This window comes from Danio rerio, chromosome 9 (genome assembly GCF_052040795.2).
Source record: "Danio rerio strain M-AB ecotype USA chromosome 9, GRCz13ab, whole genome shotgun sequence".
Taxonomy (NCBI): domain Eukaryota; kingdom Metazoa; phylum Chordata; class Actinopteri; order Cypriniformes; family Danionidae; genus Danio; species Danio rerio.
In genome coordinates this window covers 6,326,148-6,349,372 of record NC_141029.1, presented here as the reverse complement: position 1 = coordinate 6,349,372, position 23,225 = coordinate 6,326,148, and the positions used below count along the sequence as shown (strand labels likewise).

Below are 23,225 nucleotides of genomic sequence, written 5' to 3'. Positions count from 1 at the left end.
AGACTGTTAAATGAAATGTTTAACACACTTCTAAATGAATACCCATACGGATGATCAATCAAGTTCATTTGGACATCACAAGATTTCCTAGATTAAAAATAAATAATTAAGACCAAACTAAATTAATATCAGGTATAATAAATCATTCATCATTACATCATTATAATAACCATAAATTATACACCAGTCAAAATATTCGATAGTCACTATCAGCAGAAGATTAACTCCCTATGTTATCAAAAATCTTGAGTCACATTCTTATTAAAGTCTCATTCTTCTGCTCACAGAATATTTCATTCATCTTTAAATCTCCTTCAATTTTCAATGACATCTATTCTTGGATGACAAGAAAAAAAAAACTGTCACTCAAAGTCCACAAACAGCAAACCACAACAATTCACTAAATTTTGCAACGGACAAAGTCCCATCCAACAATGTTCGTGTTCAAAAAGCTACTTTATTTGGATGCACAATTGGATCATTATATGGTAGAGCACACTGCAACATCTGTTTCGTGCCAACTTGAATCTAGTCTACTCATGGGTTTGCTATTGTACATTTACATCTCGAAAACCATTCTTCTCTTCATTTGAGGAACACTGTGATAATTACAGTTCCTATCCACATAGTGTTGTTGATCAGTCGCTTCTGATGTGTTATTTTAGGATGCTACCTACCTAGTCAGTAAGCTAGGTTTTGGAATGGAGCTAGTATCTGTGTGCCAAGTTGGCGCTCAACACGAGGTATTGCACTCACCCTGCAGGCGACTGTTTCGGCCCTCATTCCAGCCATCTCACAGGCTGTCACTCATGCACGCACACACAAACACGCACAAATGGCAAGCTCCCCGCCTGGTTTTATACCACGTCCTCCATAAGGGCTCTCCTCAAACTGACGCACAAAAACAGCACTGATCTCAGAGGAAAGAAAGCAAACAGCTTTGGATCTTGTCAGAGCACAGAGAAAGAAAAAAAAAAAAGTCTTACTCATGGGACTCTTTAGGATCTAAGGAAAAAAAGCAGTTTAGAACAGTTCCTCCTGAAAAGACCAAGTGAACTGCGCAAAACAGAAGCGCAGGGTTTAGAATTTATATACATATATCTTGACAGCTTAAAGAAACACTCCACTTTTTTGGAAATATAGACTCATTTACTCAAGTCACTTTACAGTTAAACTGTTTATTAGCATTAGGGTGATATGATTAGGAACTTTACTTTTATTCTTGCGTAATAATCAAGGGACTAATGCAGCATCAATGTTGAAAATAGTCCCTAGCTAGGAAACAGCTCTGCTTAATACTGTTTCATTGCACCTTCTCCAGCCATGGTACAGCAGAAAAGTTCCTTAACTGTTACTCAGGAACAAGAGTATGTCACTTCTTCAGCTACAGCTTAGGCCATAAATTTCTATTTTGTTGCAGTCATGCACCTTTTATTCAATCCATCTTTATTTCAATGGCACCTTTACAATGTACATTTTCATTAGCTTAACAAAGCTGATTTTCTAGTAAATCGAAACGCTTCAGTTTAGATTTCATAGTGGATATGTGCCACAAACAACCGTGTTTAAAAGAAAAAGAAAAAAAAAAGAGAGATAACCATGTGACATTGATCGTACGTGTGAACTTTGTATACAGAAACAGTTTGGGGATTTTTTGGTCTATGTATTGTACACTGTTCATACTGTATTTTCTGTTTTTAAATAATAATAATAATAATAATAATAATAATAAAATAAAAAAAATAATAATAATAACAAAAATAGGGCGACACAGTGGCGCAGTGGGTTGTGCTGTCGCCTCACAACAAGAAGGTCGCTGGTTCGAGCCTCGGCTGGGTCAGTTGGCGTTTCGGTGTGGAGTTTGCATGTTCTTTCTGCGTATTCGTGAGTTTCCTCTGGGTGCTCCGGTTTCCCCCACAGTACAAAGACATGTAGTACAGGTGAATTGAGTAGGCTAAATTGTCCATAGTGTATGTATGTGTGCGAATGAGTGTGTAAGGGTTTCCCAGTGATAGATAAGTGCTGGATAAGTTGCCGGTTCATTCCACTGTGGCGACCCCAGATTAATAAATGGACTAAGCTGATAAGAAAATGAAGGAATGAATAATAATAAAAATAATAATAATAATAATAAAATTGAAATAAATGCTCATTATTAACCTGAAGTTTTATTATTGTATTAAAACTAAAATAAAGCAATCAGATCTTTAAAGTGATTTGATAAATTGGAGTTATACTGTTATTGCACACTATATGGACCTATACCATTCCTCCAGATTTGAGAAATATGAAATCACAATAACTTACATTTTTAATACTGACATTGAAAAATGTTATCTCCTTAGAATTGAGAAGCTTTAATTGTCTATCTTAAAGTAAAATAAACATATTTAATATAATGATGTTAACAAACCAATTGGGGAAAAAAAAAATGTATTCCTCAAAATTTGAAAATATGGACTTAAAAGGTTCTTCGTCTTAAGGCCTCAGCTGAAGTTTAGTTTAGTTCAGTTCAGTATAATGTAAATGTCACTGCTGAAAACTAAAACACTGATCCGCAAATATAACAAAACACAGCTCCAGAAACCCCAAACCAAGCAAGCCTGTGGCGACAGTGACAATATACTGGTATATCACCACTTTCGATATTTACACACTGGCAATATACTCAATATTCACAATAAACTGGTCCCATTTTGTTTTTCTCCCAGTGTTTTTTATTGTTACATTCCACCTTATTTTATGTGTTTATTTTATTTCTCACCCTCCCCTCTTCGCTTTTACTCCACCCTCAGGTTGTTTATGGGTTCAGTCTACTGCCCATCATCATTATGACGGCACCAGTAGGCATGGGACGATAACCGTTTTCAAGGTATACCGCGTTTTGGAAAAGTCAAGGTTGTAAAACCGCCAAATTTTCTGCTATCTACTACCTATAGTATATGTAAGATTTGCGTTTGTTTTTTAGGACAACAGTATCTCCAACAGAAATTATATCCAAAGATGCCGTTTTAAATTGTGAAGAAATTTGTGTTTTTGAAACTAATGAAGACAGCAGAAGTCAATGATTCATTTGAATTATTCAGCCAGACATATTTACTGCTTTTCCCAGAGATGGGTTGCAGCTGGAAGGGCATCCGCTGCGTTAAAAACTTGCTGGATAAGTTGGCGGTTCATTCCGCTGTGGCGACCCCGGATTAATAAAGGGACCAAGCCGACAAGAAAATGAATGAATGAATGATGTTTACTGCTCAAAAATATTTTAAATGTTTCTCTAATATAAATAATATTGTTCAAAGAGAAAAAAAAAAGTTGTCTTTTACCCTAAGAGCTTATTTTAGAGCAGTAATCACAATACCGTGAAACTGTGATATTTTTATACAAGGTTATCACACTGTCAGAATCGTATACTGGCCCATGCCTAGGCACCAGTTCCACAAACCCCTGAATGGGCCCCGAGGATTTAAATGCCTGCCAGATCAGCGTGTGGTGTACACTCTCTGCCTCATAGTACCTTTGTGCTCTGCTTGGTTTTTCTATGCTTGTTTACTGATTAATTACTTCAGTTTTTCTGATGTAATTCGGGTTTATCTGTTGAACTTCATTAGCTTTAAGTAGGAACTGCTTTGATGGTTGTTGTATGATACTAAACTGAGCTGGATGACAGTTTATTAGGTTTTCTTTATTTTATGTTATAGTGTTTTGCCCCTGGCGTAATTTTGAGTTTTTAGTTTAATTATGTTAGATCAGATGTCATCTGAAGAGACTTTCGTTATCAAAATGTATTTTTGTTGCCTAGTTTAGTCATTAGATTTAAGGATAGTTTATAAATAATATTCCATTTCGTTGTAGTATCCTTTGTTTCTAAAATATTACCAAGTAAAGATTATTTAAACTTAAGATTGTTTCTTTCCTCATCCTTGAATTGTCGCACACATCGCATTTGTCTCATTTAAATGTTACAGCACCTTAAACAAGTAACATTTATATAAACAAACTATGTAACCGTGTTGCTCCTTTTTAACATTTAGCTTACCTGTTTTATCTATCCTCGAATAATCACTTAAAGATTATATTCATAAACGCTTTAGGCGCTTCAGATGCAAATCTTTGTATAAGGTACATAATGCCGAATGCCTCATTTCAACTATATATTTAAAACAGCTGCTCGAGTTTCAGCCTTCAGGCTACTGATTTACTAACAATGCTACACTTCAATCATGTCTGCCTTTGACAAGTTATCAAATTACCAACGAAAGTAATTGAAATCTGCTAATAAATAAGCAACAAATACCGGTTAAGAGAGTGATAATGCAAAGAAAAAAAAAAAAGTTCCAATTAGCTGCTAGCAAAGATTGTTCAGGTGAATATGGAAGAATCACAAGGCCCACACACACACACACACACACACACACACACACACACAAATGTTTTCATCATACCGTGCGCCATCTGTTTCACAGGAAAACATGAATGAACTTTGACAGAGCGAGTGGAGGTCCAGAAAGCCGCCGTACCTGAGCACAGTGTGACGTCTGGTCTTCAAAGAGGAGGAGACGCACAGACTCCCAACTGTTCTGATGAACACAAGCCAATTCTCACATACATGACGAGTGGCAATCACATCCAAACAGCCTCCCACAAATACACTCAAGTCCACGGCCATCAACCAGGAGGAGACAAATCTCACTCCCATGATTCCACATGCAGGGCAGATTGTGCTGTTATTATAGCCACCACCTGGTGTGAACTAAAAATAATAATTTACTAACATTCATCCTATTTCAAAGCAGTGGGACTGACCAAAGCTCAAAAGATGTAAACGTCATATGTTGTTTAGACTCCCAATTGGCTTTAAAATACACTCACTTGCCACTTTTTATACAACTGCTCGTTAGCGCATTTCTAATCAGCCAATCACATGGCGACAACTCAAAGCATTTGGGCATGTAGACATGTAGACAAAACCATTTAATCTACATTTATTTATTCAGTAATGGCGCCCTACAGCCGCGTAACTTCTACCTTCCTTTACGCCCCAATCTCACGGGGCTTCAGCGTCAAAGCATGAGCGCGTGTCTGAAGTTGGGGCTGATGCAATTGTCATAGCAGCGTCAGCCAATGAAATTAGTCAGCAATCGGCTACTGTCTGGGAGGGTGTATTTGCATACAGCAATCTGATTGGCTGACGCTTCCATCAGCACTTGAAAAGTTGAGAATGTACCAACGCCAGTGAATCGGCACCAACAGATCCACAATGCAATTCGGCATGCCTGACGACACTCATTCAAAATGAACGGGAAGCGTTGAAGCTAATGCCCCGTGTGAATGGGGCGTTAGTGTGTCCAGAAGTCCAATTTTTTGTGCAATGGTTAGCGCCTTCCTTTGACTTTGCAAAGCGTTTTGTTAGCAATTTAGGGAGAAAACTTGACTGATTGACAATGGTCAACAGCCAGTCTGGGCGCAGAACACAACGCGCTATCAGGACGCAGAACACAATGCACTGAATGAAAAAAAGGATGTCAAATTGGCCCTTCACAAAGCCCCGCCCTTCTTAGTTACTGTTGCTACGCCCGTCAAGCTTTCATGCCTGGCACAGCTTTTTCAATGTGTGTGCGCCGGTTTCAAACCTTGCCAGGGATTTAATGTCATTTTTGGCGAACAGGTGAGATATCCGAGAAAGCCAGACAAAAAAGGACTGCAGTATGCATTACAGAGGTATATTCACCACATAATAGGCAACCGATTAGAGAATAATTCAAACAAAATTGAAGCTTAGCCTAGCCTCCTCATACGCTAACTATTCAACAGCTTAGCTCATGCACAGCAGGACAACAACAAATAAGCCAAAAAGCCTGATAGATTAATTGTTGTGCAATGAAATATAGCGTTACTAACCAGCAAGGAAAAACGCATGGACAATGCTTTTACATAGTTCATTCATAGGAAGAACAGCCAGAAAGGGGAAACTGATGGATTTGTGCCGAATATTAGTATCATTGACCCATAACAATGTACAGTAAGTTGCCTATAACTGTCAGTATGTTTGTGTGCTCTTTATAAATTAATAATAATAATCGTAAGTGCTCAGTTTGTGATCATATCTTGGTTTTGTTCTGTTGATTTGTAATTTCAAATATTTGTAGCTTGAAACAGATGGAAATATGAAGTTCAGTAAATATAGCAACAGATTCGCAGATTCGTATTTTCCAGATCAATAACTCATGACCTATTCGGTATTAGTATGACTATCGTTACTATAGCGAAGGCTTAAACGGAGCATTTCTCACAATATTGAGGAATAGGCAGCTGGGAAACATAACCAACTTTGTATTTTTGTAGGAAACACAGTTTAGATCTGTTTAGGGTAAGAAGTGTGCGAGTTATTGCTGTCGGTTTATCACTGAAGGAATATCAAAAACAAAACCAATTTAGCTCCGCTCCTTTAGCGCCCCTCACACAGTTTGATCCACGCTGGCATTTCTCCTCTTGGTTTTTTGGTTTTGAAAAGGGAAAAAAATTCCACCATCCCATCCAAACTTTTAGGGTACAGATTTGCACAATCCATATGCACTCGCCCCTGCGTGTAGCTACAGTTGCTAAGCCATAATTGTTGGGTGGCGGTTTTTGGGTGTGGCTTAGCGAACATTCAATTCGCAAATTCTGTGAAACTGCAAAGTAAACCGTGTTATAGCGAGCGACCACTGTAATATGCTATGCCTCTACCCCTAAACCCAACCCTAACAGAAAACAATCAGCATTTCTACCTTTTTAGTTCAATCCATCAGCAAATGGAGAGTGAGAATCTACGATTTGTAATTGTTTTAAGTGTTCTTAATGTGTAGTTTGCCTGTAAACCCGGTCATTTTGGCCAGGACACTCCTCTGAAAGAGATTATTAATTTTAGAGAGTGCTTTTCTGCCTAAATAAAGATTAAATACAATTCTAAATACTTCATTCGGTGTGATTTACGAGTCGTTTTCCCTACCAGGACTAAAAAAAAGAAAAAGTCTCCGGATCAAAGTGTACTTGAATAGGAATACATGGAGACATTTGGTCCCCACAATGTAAAAAATGCAAGGTACACACACACACACACACACACACACAGGAGAACAAATATACACCACCGCCACTCTTGAGCTATGTGTGATGAAACCACAATGCAGCAAGTAGTATGTTTCACAATTTTCTATCACGATTGCACATTTCTTCATTAGAAATAAGGTCAAGCCTCACTGTACAGTTAAGAAACAGTGACTGAGAATGAAACGCAACAAGGGATCTACCATATATAATGTGTGCAAAATGCATTATAGATATAAGAGGAATATATTTTACATTGTAGTGAGAACTGTTTTCATTGCATGGATAAGAATAAAACTGCGCAAACCAGACAGATTGTCCACATATTGAGATGGGTGTTGTTTTGCAAAGGCAGACGGCTGATGGAACAATGAACTCCCTGTCTCTGTTCATGCATCGTGGTGCAATCAGTTTGCTGCTGAATGCGCTCTTTTGTCTGTGTTGTGTGCCAAGTAAAGGGTGGCATTCATGCTACATGATGGTGTACAGATTGGTCATCGACTCTCATTTTCAGCAATGCCCCTACATGAGGCAAGACAGTGTCTGATAACAGGGCCAGACTTCCTGATGACTCTGTTAAAAGTGTATTTAGGTGGATTTCATGCTGCTGACCAAACATTCTTGTGGTAAAGACGATAGCAGCTACAGTCTGATCAAACACCCACATCAGCACAGACAGCAAATAGGAAAAGCCTCCACAGGATGCGCTGCAGGGTTTAAAGATAGAGCCTTTTTCACCTGGAATTACACTGTAAATAATGCAGAATTTCACAACATTCATTTATGTCGTCTCAACACAAATAGGTTAAGTTAAACATTAAACATTAAAACCTTTAACTGAATTGAATATAAAATTATTAAGTGTTCTCCCGCCACAAAACCTCAAGAATTGTGATGTTTCAGCTTATTTAAAATATCAATTTGATAAATTTGAGTCGAGACATGAAGGAATTAATTTAACGTATTAGTGTTTACAATTTGAAGTGGATTAAACATAAAACCTTAAGAATCATGTTGTTCAAGCTCATTTTAAATAATAATTTGTTTGATTTGAGTTACAACAAAGAAATTAAAAAGTTACCTTATTAGTGTTTACAAATTTCAAAGTCGAATGAACAAAACCACAAGAATTGTCTTGTTGCAGCTCATTTTAAATATTGATTTGATCAATTTGAGCTGGGACAACATATAGGAATTAAGTTAACTTAGTGTTTACAATTTGAAGTTTATTGAACAAAACCTTGAGAAATGTATTGTTTCTGCTCATTTTAATGATCAATTTGATAAATTTGAGTCTGGAAAACATGAAGTTAATTTAACTTAATAGTGTTTATAAATTAAAGTTGAATAAACATAAAACCTCAAGAATTGTGATGTTTCAGCTCATTTTAAATATAAAGTTAATTGATTTGCGTCGAGACAACATAAAGGAATTAAGTTAACTTATTAGTGTTCAAATTAAAGTTGAATGAAAATAAAACCTCAAGAATTTTGATGTCTCTGCTTGTTTTTAAATATCAGTTTGATTGATTTGAGTTGAGACAACAAAGGAATTAAGTTAACTTAATGGTGTTTACAATTTAAAGTCGATTGAACATAAAACCTTAAGAAATGTGTTGTTTCAGCTCATTTTTAATTTCAAGTTGATTGATTTGAGTCGAGACAACAAAAGAATTAAGTTAACTTATTAGTGGTTAAAATTTGAAGTGACAAACATAAAACCTTAAGAATTGTGATGTTTCAGCTCATTTAAATATCAATTTGATCAATTTGAGTAGAGACAACATAAATAAATTAAGCTAACTTAGTATGGCTTAAAAACTAAAGTTGATTAAACATAAAACCTCAAGAATTGTGTTGTTTCAGCTCATTTTAAATATCAATTTGATTGATTTGAGTCGAGTCAAATGAATTAAGTTAACTTATTGGTATTTACAAATTAAAGTAGATTTAATATAAAACTTTAAGAAATGTGTTGTTTCAGCTCATTTTAAATAAGTAGTTTGAACAAACAATAGACATTATTTTTTAAGAGCAAGATGTGTTTATCATCAACGTGATCAGAAATCAGGACTGGTTTAGCTCAGGTCGGAAACTATTGGAGCTTTTCTGCTTACTTGAAAATGTATTCAATGAATTTAGGCTGAACAATATTGGAAAAAACTGACATTGCCATATTTCATTTTTCTGCGATAAATATAGCAATGAGCATAATTTGAAAGGATAACTATTAATTTATGATTTAACATTAATTGGATTATTTTGAGGAGTCTATCTACAAAATATACAAAATAAAAGCACAAATGAAAAATTCAGTCCAACAGTATGTTGAGTCAAACAGTATTGAGGTACAGAAATTCAATAAATCAAACACAAAATAACACTGTATAGTCTTCATTGTACAAAAACACAATTAAGCTTTGTTAAAGCAGAAAACTTTCAGTTATTGTGTCTAAATGTTAAATGTGCTTGAAATTGCCTCCAACACACATCTACATAACCATTCACATGATTAGATTACAGTTAAACGTGACTCCGCAAGTCTTCTGAACTGTGCAGCTCTGCAATGAATGCATTCAAAAAGCTACAAAAGAGACATTTTATTTTAAACCACAAACGTTTTCAACTAAAAGAGTTTACACCATATTAAATGTATTTAAATGCACAGTGTGTAATTTTAAGCCCCTAGAGGTAACATATTCACCACAAACAAAGGTTTAGATTGTTCACATGATCAGTGTAGAATCACGGTTTTTGATTTAAGGTTCTGTTATAATGCTGATCTGTGCAGTGTAAATAAAATGCACAATTAATTAAAGCATGCATATTTGGTGTTTCCAAAAAAAAAAAATTACGTATGACATCATTAAAATCATGACACAGGCCTTCTTTAACAATAGGTCACTAGTTAAAATGTGTTACTTCTATTTATTTTAACAATGTTTGAAACATTTGTGATAATGTACGTATATAAGTCAGCTAAATATACAACACAGCTCTAGAGGTTCAGACAAGCCATGCTTTTAATGTCACTTTAAATCAATCAGTTTATTTTTGCTTAACAAAAGCATACAAATTCAACAAAAGCATACAAATTCAATAAAAACGTAATTTGAAAAGCTATACCCAAACTTTTGAAAAATGTAAATAAAATGAGCAGACAATAACAGCAATCAATTTACCCTGTACAATGTGTACTTGGTATTTACACAAACATCCGTGTGCTCTGCTACAGACTTTATGGCAGCTGCAGAAACATTTTCATAATTAATTATGGCTTTACAGCAACAACAATAAATGTTGTATGAAGTGGCAGAATGATTAAGGAAGTAATTAACTATGGTTGCCATGGTGAACATCTTGAAGGGTGCTTAGTGCATATGGAAGTGGAAAACACTTAACTTTTCATTCTTAAGCCATTTTAACCTGTGCTACCTGCTCTACATTTAGGATATGGATGGATGGATGGATGGATGTTTATCAACCCACCAACCAACCAACCAACCAACAAACAAACCAACCAACCAACAAACGAACCAACCAACCAAACAACCAATGAATGAACCAACAAACAAACCAACGAATGTACAAAACCAACCAACGAATGAACCACCAACAAACGAACCAACAAATGAACGGAAACAACTAACAAATGAACCAACTAACCAACCAATCAACAGACCAACAAATGAACCAACCAACAAACGAACCAACCAACGAAATATCAACAAAAGAACCAACCAACCAACCAACCACAAATTAACAAAAAGCCAACAAACGAACCAACCAACCGACCAACAAATGAACCAACTAACGAAATAACTAACATTCAAACCAACTAACAAACGAACCAACTAACCAATCAACAAACCAATCAACTGACCAACGAATGAACCACCAATGAACGAACCAACCAACCAATGTAAGAACGAATAAAAATATGAAGAAAACAAATAAATAACAAAAACTATTATAATATAAAAGCATTACAAACTTGTCATTATTTTAACAATTATTTAAATGAAATCAAGCACATTTATTGGTGGTTAGTCCAGATCACAACTTCACATAACACATCACATTAAGAAATTATGTAAAATGTTAGTTAAAGCATTAATCAGAGTGAATTAATAATTACTAAAACATTAATTAACAGGTTAGTTAACAAAAAAAATGTTAGTAACAAATTAGAATGTTGGTATAGTGTATACTTAAGTGTATACAAATGATTATTTGTATTTGTAAATTATGCTGGCAAAGAGTCAAACATGAATAACATGCACATTGAAGCTGAGGTTTCTACTTTAACACTCCAAAACAGGCCATTCATGTTTGGTAACTCTTTATTACATGATTCAACAAAGCATTTGTTAAGGGAAATTAGGAGTCTTATTGTGAAGTGTACACTATTGCAACACTATCCAATTATCCAAAGTATTAATTAAAACAATAATAAATGTTTAGTTTACATAAACTTTTAGTTTTTCTGAATAGAGGTATTGCTCATTGTTAGGTCATGTTATCTAATCCATAAACACATACATTAGTGTTTGTGTAGGTAAACATGAACTTATTAGGCTGTTATTGTAAAGAGATGTAATGTATTAACTAATGTGTTTAGTTAAAATGAAAGACGCTCCATCTAAGTAACTCTTCTAAAGCATAAAAATACAATAATATGTTTGCAGATATTTAAGAAACATGCTAGGGGAAGATTCTTGTTTATCTGAAAAACAATACTCAAGTCAGATATTCAGCTTTGAAAATGTGCTATCTGTGCAAGAACTTGGCCTTTGTTTTGGTTATTTTGACCAGCTCAATGCCAGTTTAGCCGATCATATTTCAACACCCTGGGTTGCCAGGTGGAAAACAGTGTTTTTCAATCATTCAGTCAGGAAGGCTCTCAAAGCATGCTTCCGATACTGAACTGCGACCTCTGGTAGACAGTAACAGAAATGAGCTGCAGATTCAGAGTTCCACATGAGGTGGTTATTAATTGTCAAATAATATAAATATTACAAGCATGAACATTAGGTGAGCAGGTTTCATTGTAACCACATGTCCTAACAACACACTACGTGACGAGATTTGTAGAGATAAGCAATTGGGTTGTTTGCACCAGAAACACGACAGCCATTCAGAAACACAGAATAGCGCACTCACTTACAAAATGGTAAGTTTTATAATCTAATTATTACATATTAAACCTCTTTAACATTAATAAATGTACATGCTGAACCATAAGTAAGAGTTCTAAAGTTTCAAATAGTTTATTTTATTTTCAAGATCTTAGGTAAACTTTCTTTTGCTGCTTTCAGTAGTATAGCAGTAAATGTCATGTAAAATGGCATTCAAACTCACATTATTAGCATTTATCACTGAACAAAAGCACATGAGGTGTACCGGAGGTGATCACAGTTTATCCTGTTGTTCAGCTGCAACAAATGGAAGCCATCTCTAGTAATTTGAGGTATGTGGTTAGAACAAAAGCTTCTTTTAATATGGAAAATATTTCATCTTTCATGTGAAGTCAATTCAGTTTAGAACATGATTTAAATCAGCTTTTAGGCTCGATCGTCAGACTCGCTCCTCAATCTAGCAACCTGAACTTGTGTTTGTTTTGATCCAGGAATGTAATACCTAGTTCAGCCACTGGGTGTCAATCTCACATACTGCCTCTTTAACAAAGATTAAGTCATGCTTAACAGACTTGCGCATTAACTAAGATTAACTATCACAGCCTTATTGTCAACCGTTTCCCATAAACACTTTAAAGATCAAACTCTCTGGCCACTCAGAGTTAAATGATGCCATTTAGGTGTGACAGCTTGGACAGAATAAGAGGGGTATTTCCAGAGGAAGACGGGTAAAAGCCAAGTTAAATAATCATCAAAAACAGAGCTGAAAAAGGAAAGTTCCCAGGAAGTGCAAGCCAAACTTGCCAGAAGTCATTTCTGACAAATTACAGAGAGCTCTGCATCTCATAGACGACGCTCTACCTCCACTAACAGCAGGATGAATGATTCTCAATGCATGCCTGAGAGCAACAAAGGTCTTTGCTCAGCGCAGACTGTCATCTCGCTGGCACATGACAAGCTCACCATTATTTTTTCTAGGTGAAATCTTGTACGCTCCTGCCTGTTGTAATCAGGGAGGTCTGTTGCCCTGCTCACCTGCTATCATGATGTGCTTTGGTTGACTGGATTACAAGTAGACATGTGAGACACATTTCTGCTTACATCTGCTATTTAAATCAGTCCACTTTGAACCGCATTTCTGATTCCTCTACAGATAGGGTCTATACAGATATGTGTATGTATAAGTTTTATTTTCAGATTTATTAACGTGTTGTCTCTCAATTTATATATGGCCATGAAAGGAGTCTTTGGGAAATGACCTTTTTTTTTTGGTCAGATGACTATGTGAATTTTGCAAACAGTTCCATTTACACTTGACAACATGAATGGATCTCTGCTAAACGACATGATTCCAATCTTCAAATCTCATGCTATGGTATATGCAAATTTAAATACATTGACTAAAGTGTCACATACATCACATTTTGTTTAATTAACATTATTATTTACAGAAATGTAAGCTATATATCTGTTTGGCATTCAAATTATTTTAATTTGGGTTGTAAAACATCATTACAAGCGCACAAGGTAGTCTCTGTGATTACTTTTGTTAGAGACTAAATGAAACCTCTATTTTTGTCATACAGATATGTTTAAAACTTTGTTCAAAACTGGTTTGTATATAACAAATTCTCTCAAAACCAAGCATTGTGCCTATTCAAATAAACCAAACACTATTTTTTTTCTACAATTACTCCGCTTTTAATAGTAAATTAAACCATTTTAGAAATTTCACAGTGAAATGCAAAACAAAACTGAAAGATCTGAATGGCCTTAAGGGTCTGGAAAAAAACATTGGGCTTTTTATATTTGTTGCACTCTTAAACCAAACTAATGATTTCAAGTGGCAAAGTTTAAAGCTAGCGTGCAAAAAAAAAAAAAAAAAAAAAAAAAAACATACCAACATGCCCAATTAAGCCCAGGACAAACCAAACCAGTAAAAAAACTAGCATCAATGAAAACTGACTATAGCGTTGAATTTTGTCAGTTGTTTCTGGTCCATAATGTAAACACACTAAATGGACGACAGCATGTTTGCTCTAGGTGGCACTATTGTGTATTATACCATAAAGGGAAACTGGAACTAGTGCTGCACACATACGAACCATAAACAAAGCAGTGTTTACGTACCATTTTTATAGCACTTCTTGCTCACCACAAAAAGATTTGATCACGTAAATATGTCTAAACTTCTGAAAATACAGATCGCTTGCAAATATTAAGAAATTCGATTAAATTAATGCCGGTTTATTTGTGTTCTTTCTTGTCATTTGCTTGGTTTTGTCACTTTAGTTTTTGTTCTACTGCTCCAACTCAAAACTGAGGAGCCAATCAGAGCACTCTCTTTCCATAACAACTGACGTGCTAAAATACGGTTCACTTTTTTATCAGTGGTTGGCATCTTTAAGGAATTCACATTCCGATTATATTTAGTCATGATCTGATTTCAAAGCAGTTTTTTCCTATTTTTTTCAAATGTGCAAGAACATGTTCTTTTTTTTTTGCTTGTTTATAACCTTTTAACAAATAAACTGCTTTTTGGAAAATTACATTTGGAAATTGAATTAAAATAAATTGGAAAATAAATTTAATTTAAAACTAGCTTTAGTGTTGTACTTGTATAATTCACAATGCTTTATTTCTTTGCAAAACTGTGCAGCATTTCACTTTCAGTTAAAGTCCGCTTCTAAGAAGTTTAGATTCTAATTTTAGATTTTAAGTCTGATTCCAGGTCTCACACCGGAAGAAAAGTGGCACAGCTCGTGGCACAGCTCTGCACATCTATGACGATTTGTGGTTTTACTTTGTGGCGCCACATCTCTGAAAGAATCGCTCACCCAAAACTGAAAACATTCATCATTTACTTACTGTTTACTCTTTCCAAACCGGTTTGACTTCCTTCAGCTGAACATAAAAGATGATATTTTGAATAAAGTTTAAAACATGTAACCATTATCTATAGCATTTGTTTTTCCAACCACGAAAGTCAAGAGTTCTTCAAATATCTTTCTTCAAATATGTTTTACTTGGGTTAGTAAATACTGAGTATTTTCATGTGTGTGTGTGAACTATACATTTAAAAGTATCACGTTTTGACAGTAGTGTATTGATGTGCACCTTCTTTGGAATGATAATTATTGTGAAAAGCGCCATCCTAGTAAACTTGAATTTAATTGAAAAGGTTTGTCCATATTTGTTCAAATGAAGCACATTCAGCAACATTAACAACACAATCTCACAGCAATTTGTAACTTTTTGTTTTAGCCAACTCCTATGATTTCATATGATCTCATTCCTACAATTTAAAACCATTTGCCCATCCACTAATGAGGGTTGGGTTTAGGGGCGAAGTTGGCTGCAACTAAATTGTACAATTTTACATGACTGAACTTGTATGGATTAGCAACTAAACTGACAAAACGTAAAATAGTTACGTTTCCTTGTGAGATCATGGACACTAACACTTGTTATTTTATCCTTAACTCACGTCTGCACAGGCCCTGATCTAATTCGAATAAAGCATCAATTTAACATTAAATTCAAAATCATTAGAGTAAGAATTTTAGATTTTTTCCTCCACCCCCAAACAACAAAAATAATCTTAAATGCAAGGTGTAAACATGGATTATAACAGGGGTCACCAAACTTGTTCCTGGAGGGCCGGTGTCCTGCAGATTTTAGCTCCATCCCTAATCAAACACACCTGAACAAGCTAATCAAGGTCTTACTAGGTATACTTGAAACATCCAGGCAGGTGTGTTGAGGCAAGTTGAAGCTAAACCCTGCAGGGACACCGGCCCTCCAGGACCGAGATTGGTGACCCCTGGATTATAATATCAGGAAAACTCAATGAGCAACTAGCGTTCATGATATAAACATACTATGCATAAATATTCTACTGCAATCCCTGGTGCAGATTTAATAAAATAATGAATCTTATTTTTGATAGCCAACATCACCCAAACAGCTCTGAATATTTGAAACTGACTGATGTGCAAGTAACTAACAATTCCTTTAAATACCTCAACTCTTATTTATAACTATAGAATATATATTTTATATACAGTTGAAGTCAGAATTATTAGCCCTCTTTGAATTTGTTCTTCTTTTGTAAATATTTCCCAAATTATGTTTAACATAGCAAGGACATTTACACAGTATGTCTGAAAATATTTTTCCTGCTAAGTCTTATTTGGTTCATTTCGGCTAGAATAAAAGCTATTTTTAAATTTTTAAAACACCATTTTAGGGACAGAATTATTAGCCCCTTTAAACTATTTTTAGACTGTCTACAGAACAAACCATCATTATACAATAACTCCATATGCAATGAGTAAAAAAAGCAGACAGCACAGGCAAGCACATGCTTAAATGGATTGTGTAGTTGCTGTTGATGAAGAGATTGTGACTGTAAAAAATAAATATTAGGCAAATGTAGAATAAAAATTTGCATTTTAATGCAAAAACTGTGCAGTCAAATGTTAGGTGCTGCACAAATGAGGTGATAATGACGCAAGGGTTGTTGCTGCATTTTAATGTTTCCTTAGATTAACTCACCTATCTTATTAAATTCAAAATAAATATAGAAAGTCAGTGGAAAGAAGACTACACTAAACTGAAACCTAGCCATTCATACAGAACACATATTCAGTGAATAGATGTGTTGCACTCACACTTATTCAGTTTCACTGCATCTCGTTTATAAATACAATCAATATGATTGGTTCAGTATTTTTGCATCAAGCAGTGCTTAAAAAACATTTTGTTAATAAGGGTTTAGGTTTATTTGCTTTTTTTATTGTTTTTTTTTAAGTTAAAGTCAGAATTATTAGCCCCCCTTCCATTATTAGCCCCTCTGTTTATTTTGTTGCTTAATTTCAGTTTATTGGAGAGATTTTGTCAGCACATTTCTAAACGTAACAGTTTTAATAACTCATCTCTAATATTTGATTTATTTTATCTTGACCATGACCACAGTAAATAATATTTGACTAGAAAATTTTCAAGACTCTTCTATACAGCTTAAAGAAACATTTAAAGGCTTAACTAGGTTAATTAGGGGCTAATAATTTTGACCTTAGAATGTTTTTTTTTTTTTATTAAAAATTAGCTTTTATTCTAGCCAAAATAAAAAGACTTTCTCCAGAAAGAAATAAAACAATATTTTACAGCCTTAAAACATATATAATAATTGTAAAAATAAAGCTGACTACTATGTGGATTTCACCAATTGCTGGTTATTTTTAGAATGCAAGTCTCATGATTAACGAGGGACCACTGTAAACAGAACGAATAACACCTTAAAAAAAAAAAAAAAGTTACCAAGCTTCACTTGTCAAATGAAAAAGTAAATAAAAGCCTTTTTGCACGCATACATTTTATTATAAAATGTTTATTTTAGCAAAAAGAGGTGAACTCCACTCAAACAAGATAAGTCCTAAAACCAGTCATAAGGGTTTAAGGTTGTTACACATCAACAACGAATTTCATTCGTGATTTTATTTAATTTTTTTATTCATATTTACACCACATTTTCAAAATTATTTGCGTTTACAGATCTCTGAAAATGGGCTAAAATGCTGCATTAGCGGTCATCATTGTGAACAGTGTGTGTGTGTGTGTGTGTGTGTGTGTGTGTGTAGAATTTGAAATGTAAGATGCATCATGCTTTTGGTATAGCTAATATGTGAAGTAATGCACACTTTGTTTGGTTTCCAACCAGTTGACGTAAAACAACATATTCCACCATTTTATGTTTCTGTCCTCTAGCCTTTTTTCAAAAACTTCCACTTTGAAGCCCCCTCTTTTAGATTAATGAGTTTTCAGTCACTAAATGCCATTGTTGTGTTAATAAACAGGCAAACTGCACAATACAAGGCTGTGTCTCTGACTTTTCCCTGACCTTCACTGACTAAAAAGCTGAATTTCCATGACCTATAATGAACAAAAAAACAGGCAGCTGGTGTGTGGGACAGTCCCTGCTGAATTTTGTGATTCCATGAATTGGACAACACAAATATAAACCCCCGTAATTTTCAAAGCCTGCACAAACCTTTTATTCCATGTACAGTTGAAGTAAGAATCATTAACCCCCTGTTAATTTTTTGTTCATTTTTAAATATTTCCCAAGTGATGTTTAACAGAGCAAGGAAATTTTCACAGTAAGACTGATAATATTTTTTCTTCTTTAGAAAGTCTTATTTGTTTTATTTTGACTAGAATAAAAGCAGTTTTTAATTTTTTAAATCCATTTTAAGGTCAAAATTATTAGCCCCTTTTAACTATATATATTTTTTTTTCGGTTGTCTACAGAACAAACCATCGTTATACAATAACTTGCCTAATTACTCTAACCTGCCTAGTTAACCTAATTAACCTAGTTAAGCCTTTAAATGTCACTTTAATCTGTATAGAAGTGTCTTAAAAATATCTAGTCAAATAATATTTACTGTCATCATGGCAAAGATAAAATAAATCAGTTATTAGAAATTAGTTATTAAAACTATTATGTTTAGAAATGTGTCAAAAAATCTCTGTATTAACTTGAGGGAAAAAATAAACAGGAGTTAATAATTCAGGAGGGCTAATAATTATGAATTCAACTGTATGTACCAGAAAATGACATGACCATGACAACCCTGATAATAAGACTATTTGTTTAAAAATGTTATGTGAACGCCCCCATAAAATCAGAGTTTGGCCTTTTGCTCAGGCCAGATGCACACAGACCCTTCACACCCATTACAAAACACTGCAGATGTCATGGCTCGAAACACAAAATCACTACATCTACAGAGAAGTCATCTGCGCATAGGATTTTTTCGACACTGCAGAATTAGCAATTACCTGAACACGCCGCAACCGTGACCCGCTCTCACCCAGCTCAAGGGTTTACAAGCTTTCTCTTAGACTCAATTACACCAGCTTTGTGTACTTCTAATTGAAGTTCATTCAGTTCCATTGAGGTCCAAAGCCCACCCCCGGATAAATTTACCCTCTGGGCGCTCGGCGGTCTGGCCCAGGACTTGAGTGCTAGTCTGTCATCTGAAATTACACTGGCGGCTCCCCTGGCCAAGAGTCTGGCCGGCGTTATGCAGCGTCTGCCCCTGACACCTGACAGCCTATTAGACAGCAGCACAGAGAGCAGAATAAAACAGTGACACACACACATATACATCCTTCAGTCACCGTAATGGACGCTTCGCCCACCTCACGCTCCACCAGACATGGACACAAGAAATATCAACTGCACAAAACCACAGTCAAATTTGTAGGCATGTCAACAGCACCAGTACTTTGGTTAGACAAATATTTATACCAGTATTCCAACAACACTGCTTTAGAAACAAGGGTAGACTGACATCAATGTGTATCAAATCAAAGGGTTTCAAATAATTGCTCGTTTCGTCCCACTTTCCAGTCTCGATGTGCATTTTATTGCAATATAATCCAATCTCACACTTTTTTTTTCAATATACAAATCTTAAAAGGAACTTTGTGTTCAAAGCGAACTTTAATCGTGGTTTATGTTATTACAGGAGTGTTGTGTGAAAAACTGCAGACGATTCTAGGGTGCTTCATGCCTTACAGGCCAATGTCACGACATTTAATATAATCACAGTGATATATATAGATGTGGCTGGGTCATTGGCAAGTACGTATACTAAAAAATAGTTCCCTTTCAACTTGCTGTGTAACTTCAACATGCTTTAAGCAACAATCTACTAACTAAAAACATTGGCGAATACACTCATTGGCCGTTTTATTAGGTACGCCTGTGCAACTGCTCAGAACAGGAAACTGAGGCTACAATTCGCACAGGCTCACTGATATTGGACAACAGATGATTGGAAAAAAGCTCCCAGGTTTGATGAGTCTCCATTTCTGCTGTGACATTCGGATGGTAGGGTCAAAATTGGGCATCAACAACATGAAAGCATAGATACATCCTGCCTTGTATCAATGGTTCAGGCTGGTGATGGTGTAATGGTGTGAGGGATATTTCCTTGGCAAACTTTGGGCCTATTAGTACCAACTGAGCATCTTGTCAACACCACAGCCTGAGTATTAGCGCTGACCGTCCCTTTATGACCACAATGTACTACTTCCAGCAGGATAGCAAGCCATGCCAAAGCGCGAATCATCCAAGACATTTTTCTTGAACATGACAATGACTTCACTGTAATCAAATGACCTCCACAGTCACCAGATCTCAATCCAATAGAGCACCTTTGGAATCTGGTGGAATGGGAGATTTGCATCATGGATGTGCAGCTGACAAATCTGCAGCAACTGAGTGATGTTATCATGTCAATATGGACCCAATTCTCTGAGGAACATTTTCAAGACCCTGTTGAATCTATGCCACAAAGGATCAAGGCAGAACTGAATGTAAAAGAGAATCTAACCGGGTACTAGTAAGGTGTACCTAATAAAATGGCCGGTGAGTGTATATTGATTCTGCGATGTGCTTCATAAGAAAACACTAAAGATCCAGGGTTGAAAACGTTCTGAAGGCAAGTTGCACTTCAGTTGTCCTAAAGGAAACATGCAAATATCTTCTGTTACTTTCAAAGAGCATTGTTAAATTGGAGGGTGGAGGAGAGGAGGTCATATTTAAACAAAATAACAAATATTTGGACGTCTTCATCCTGTGTAAAGGATTTCATATTTGAACAAAAGAACAAATATTTGGACATCTTCATCCTGTTCAAAGGTTTTCACCGCTGGCTTTTAATGCATCGCGTTTCCTTATGAAGCATCAGTGAACATTTAGGCCTGTTACAATAAGGAACTTTTGTTGTGCGCTATATTGTTACAGAAATTGTTGCGATAAGCAATATTATTGTCATTTTGAGATCATTTTATACCACTGGTTATGTAATGGTTATATAACAGCATAATAATGCAAATGGCCATAAACACTTATGATATTTATTCTTAAGATTACTTTCGATCTATAATTTAAAGTTAAAAAGGTAGATATTTTTAGACCATTTTGAGGGATGTAAAAAAAAAAAAAAAAACAATGGTCCGATGTATTTCCTGTTTTAAGATTTTGAATATCTATAGCTTCTGAGACTCCAAAAAGTGCCACATAATGATAAATAACATTATGATAGTTTTAACATTAAGTTATGATTGAATTGCCTCTTGTTACAGTTATGAAATAGTTTGATAATAAGTAGGAAATACTTATGATACTCTTCAAATACTCTTGAAATGGTCTATATATACACTATTAAATGTTCGATTAGGTAAATGTTCAATTATATACTGTCACCAGTGAGGCAGAATGTAAATTAAATATAAAACAATGGCTTTAAATGTTATTTGTGAATTTGTAAATTTATATATTGCATTACCAAAAAATATATTGAGGTCATCTCCGAGTTTTGCACGATAAGTCGATGTATTGATTATTGTGACAGGCCTTTGAACATTTGAACTTTTTTAATAGTCCCCCAATTGTCCTCGGTATGATTGTGAGATGCATCTTTTCACACTGTCACTCACTACTAAAGGTTTCAAATATGTAAAAGATGCAGGAAAGCGGAAGAATCTGCAAGAGATGAAGAATTTTGTTTTTAAAACCAGCAGCAGTCTAACGTTCAGAAAAAAACAAGTGTATCAGGAACAACCATCACTAAGCAATTCAGCCAGGTAACCTCACACACAAACATACACACACAAACACAACAAACTTTATTAAATTCTACTACTTCTCTGTCTTCTAGGCAACATATTTACTGTAAAACATCATAATACTAACTAGAACCTAAAGTTCGTTGACGAACTTTGATGTTGGCTTGAGAAAGCCAACGTGACTGCGCCGGGGACTCAAAGGCAGTTGGCAGGAAGCACAGCGGTTGATAAGTGGTTGCTAGGCGGTTGCTAAGATGTTGCTAAGGCATTCCTAGGTAGTTGCTAAGGTGTTCTGAGTGGTTTCTAGGCTGTTGCTAGGGTCCACTGGACTGTTAATCGGAAGGCCTCATTTACATTTTTGATCAAATCGAGAGAGAGAGAGGACTGATTTGTTCAGGTTGTTTAATGCAGATCACTATAGTATAGTTAGTATTTATAGTATATATTATAATCTGAACAAAATTACATTATAATAAACATCATATGAAGAAAAATATTAAATTAAAACACTAATGAAACAATAGCACATACATTTAGTTAATTTGTCTATTATTTAATCAATCTTATCAGTTTTGCAGTTAATATAGAGTACAGTCAATTTACAGTAATTTGCAGCGTTATATATATAGTTATAGTTATATATACAGTTTACAGGAAGAAAATCGCATTAAATACAATATTATAGGACGTCTTCATCACGTGGTTAATTCTGACCAATGACGTTGTTCCACCCCAATGGCCACTAACACAATGTTATAATCGTAATATTTAGTTGTCATCACCTGGGTGATTTTATTTTTTTTTGGTACAGCATAGGCCAAAAGCTTGGCTTTCATTGTCATTATCACAAGTAAGGAGAAGGCTTTTTTGCGGTACAGAATATTCTGTTTCGAAAGAAATATCTGAAGTAAACTTATGTTTTTGCCAACATAAAAGGGGGATAAAAAATAATTTTTATAACACTAACCATAAATGTGTGTATGTGTGTGTGTGTGTGTGTGTATGTGTATATATATATATATATATATATATATATATATATATATATATATATATATATATATATATATATATATATATATATATATATATATATATATATATATATATATATACACATACAGTTGAAGTCAGAATTATTAACCCCCATTTGATTTTTTTTTTTCCTTTTTTAAATATTTCCCAAATGATGTTTTCCCAAATGATGACACTTTATTTTTACTGTTTGTAAATAATTGTTGTTAACATTTTTGCTTTAAAACATTATAATACTGTTTTTGCACAATAAATAAAATGTGATTTAAAAAGTGCAAACATTGTCTTTGTTAGAATTTACACGTGATTACAACGGTATAA

General features: G+C 34.8%; 1 protein-coding gene and 2 long non-coding RNA genes across 4 annotated transcripts in view; 1 reads left to right on the top strand and 2 right to left on the bottom strand.

Annotated features, from left to right (window-relative positions):
* LOC147842240 (uncharacterized) overlaps positions 1 to 23,225 on the bottom strand; it is a 1,176,585-nt gene that overhangs the window by 619,804 nt on the left and 533,556 nt on the right. The window lies entirely within an intron of this gene.
* st6gal2a (ST6 beta-galactosamide alpha-2,6-sialyltranferase 2a) overlaps positions 1 to 23,225 on the bottom strand; it is a 117,337-nt gene that overhangs the window by 74,099 nt on the left and 20,013 nt on the right. The gene's annotated exons all lie outside the window — the stretch shown is intronic.
* Positions 3,690 to 6,950, top strand: LOC147842241 (uncharacterized). Its single transcript, XR_015499143.1, has 2 exons — positions 3,690 to 5,934; positions 5,995 to 6,950. It is a non-coding gene; the product is annotated as an uncharacterized LOC147842241 (long non-coding RNA).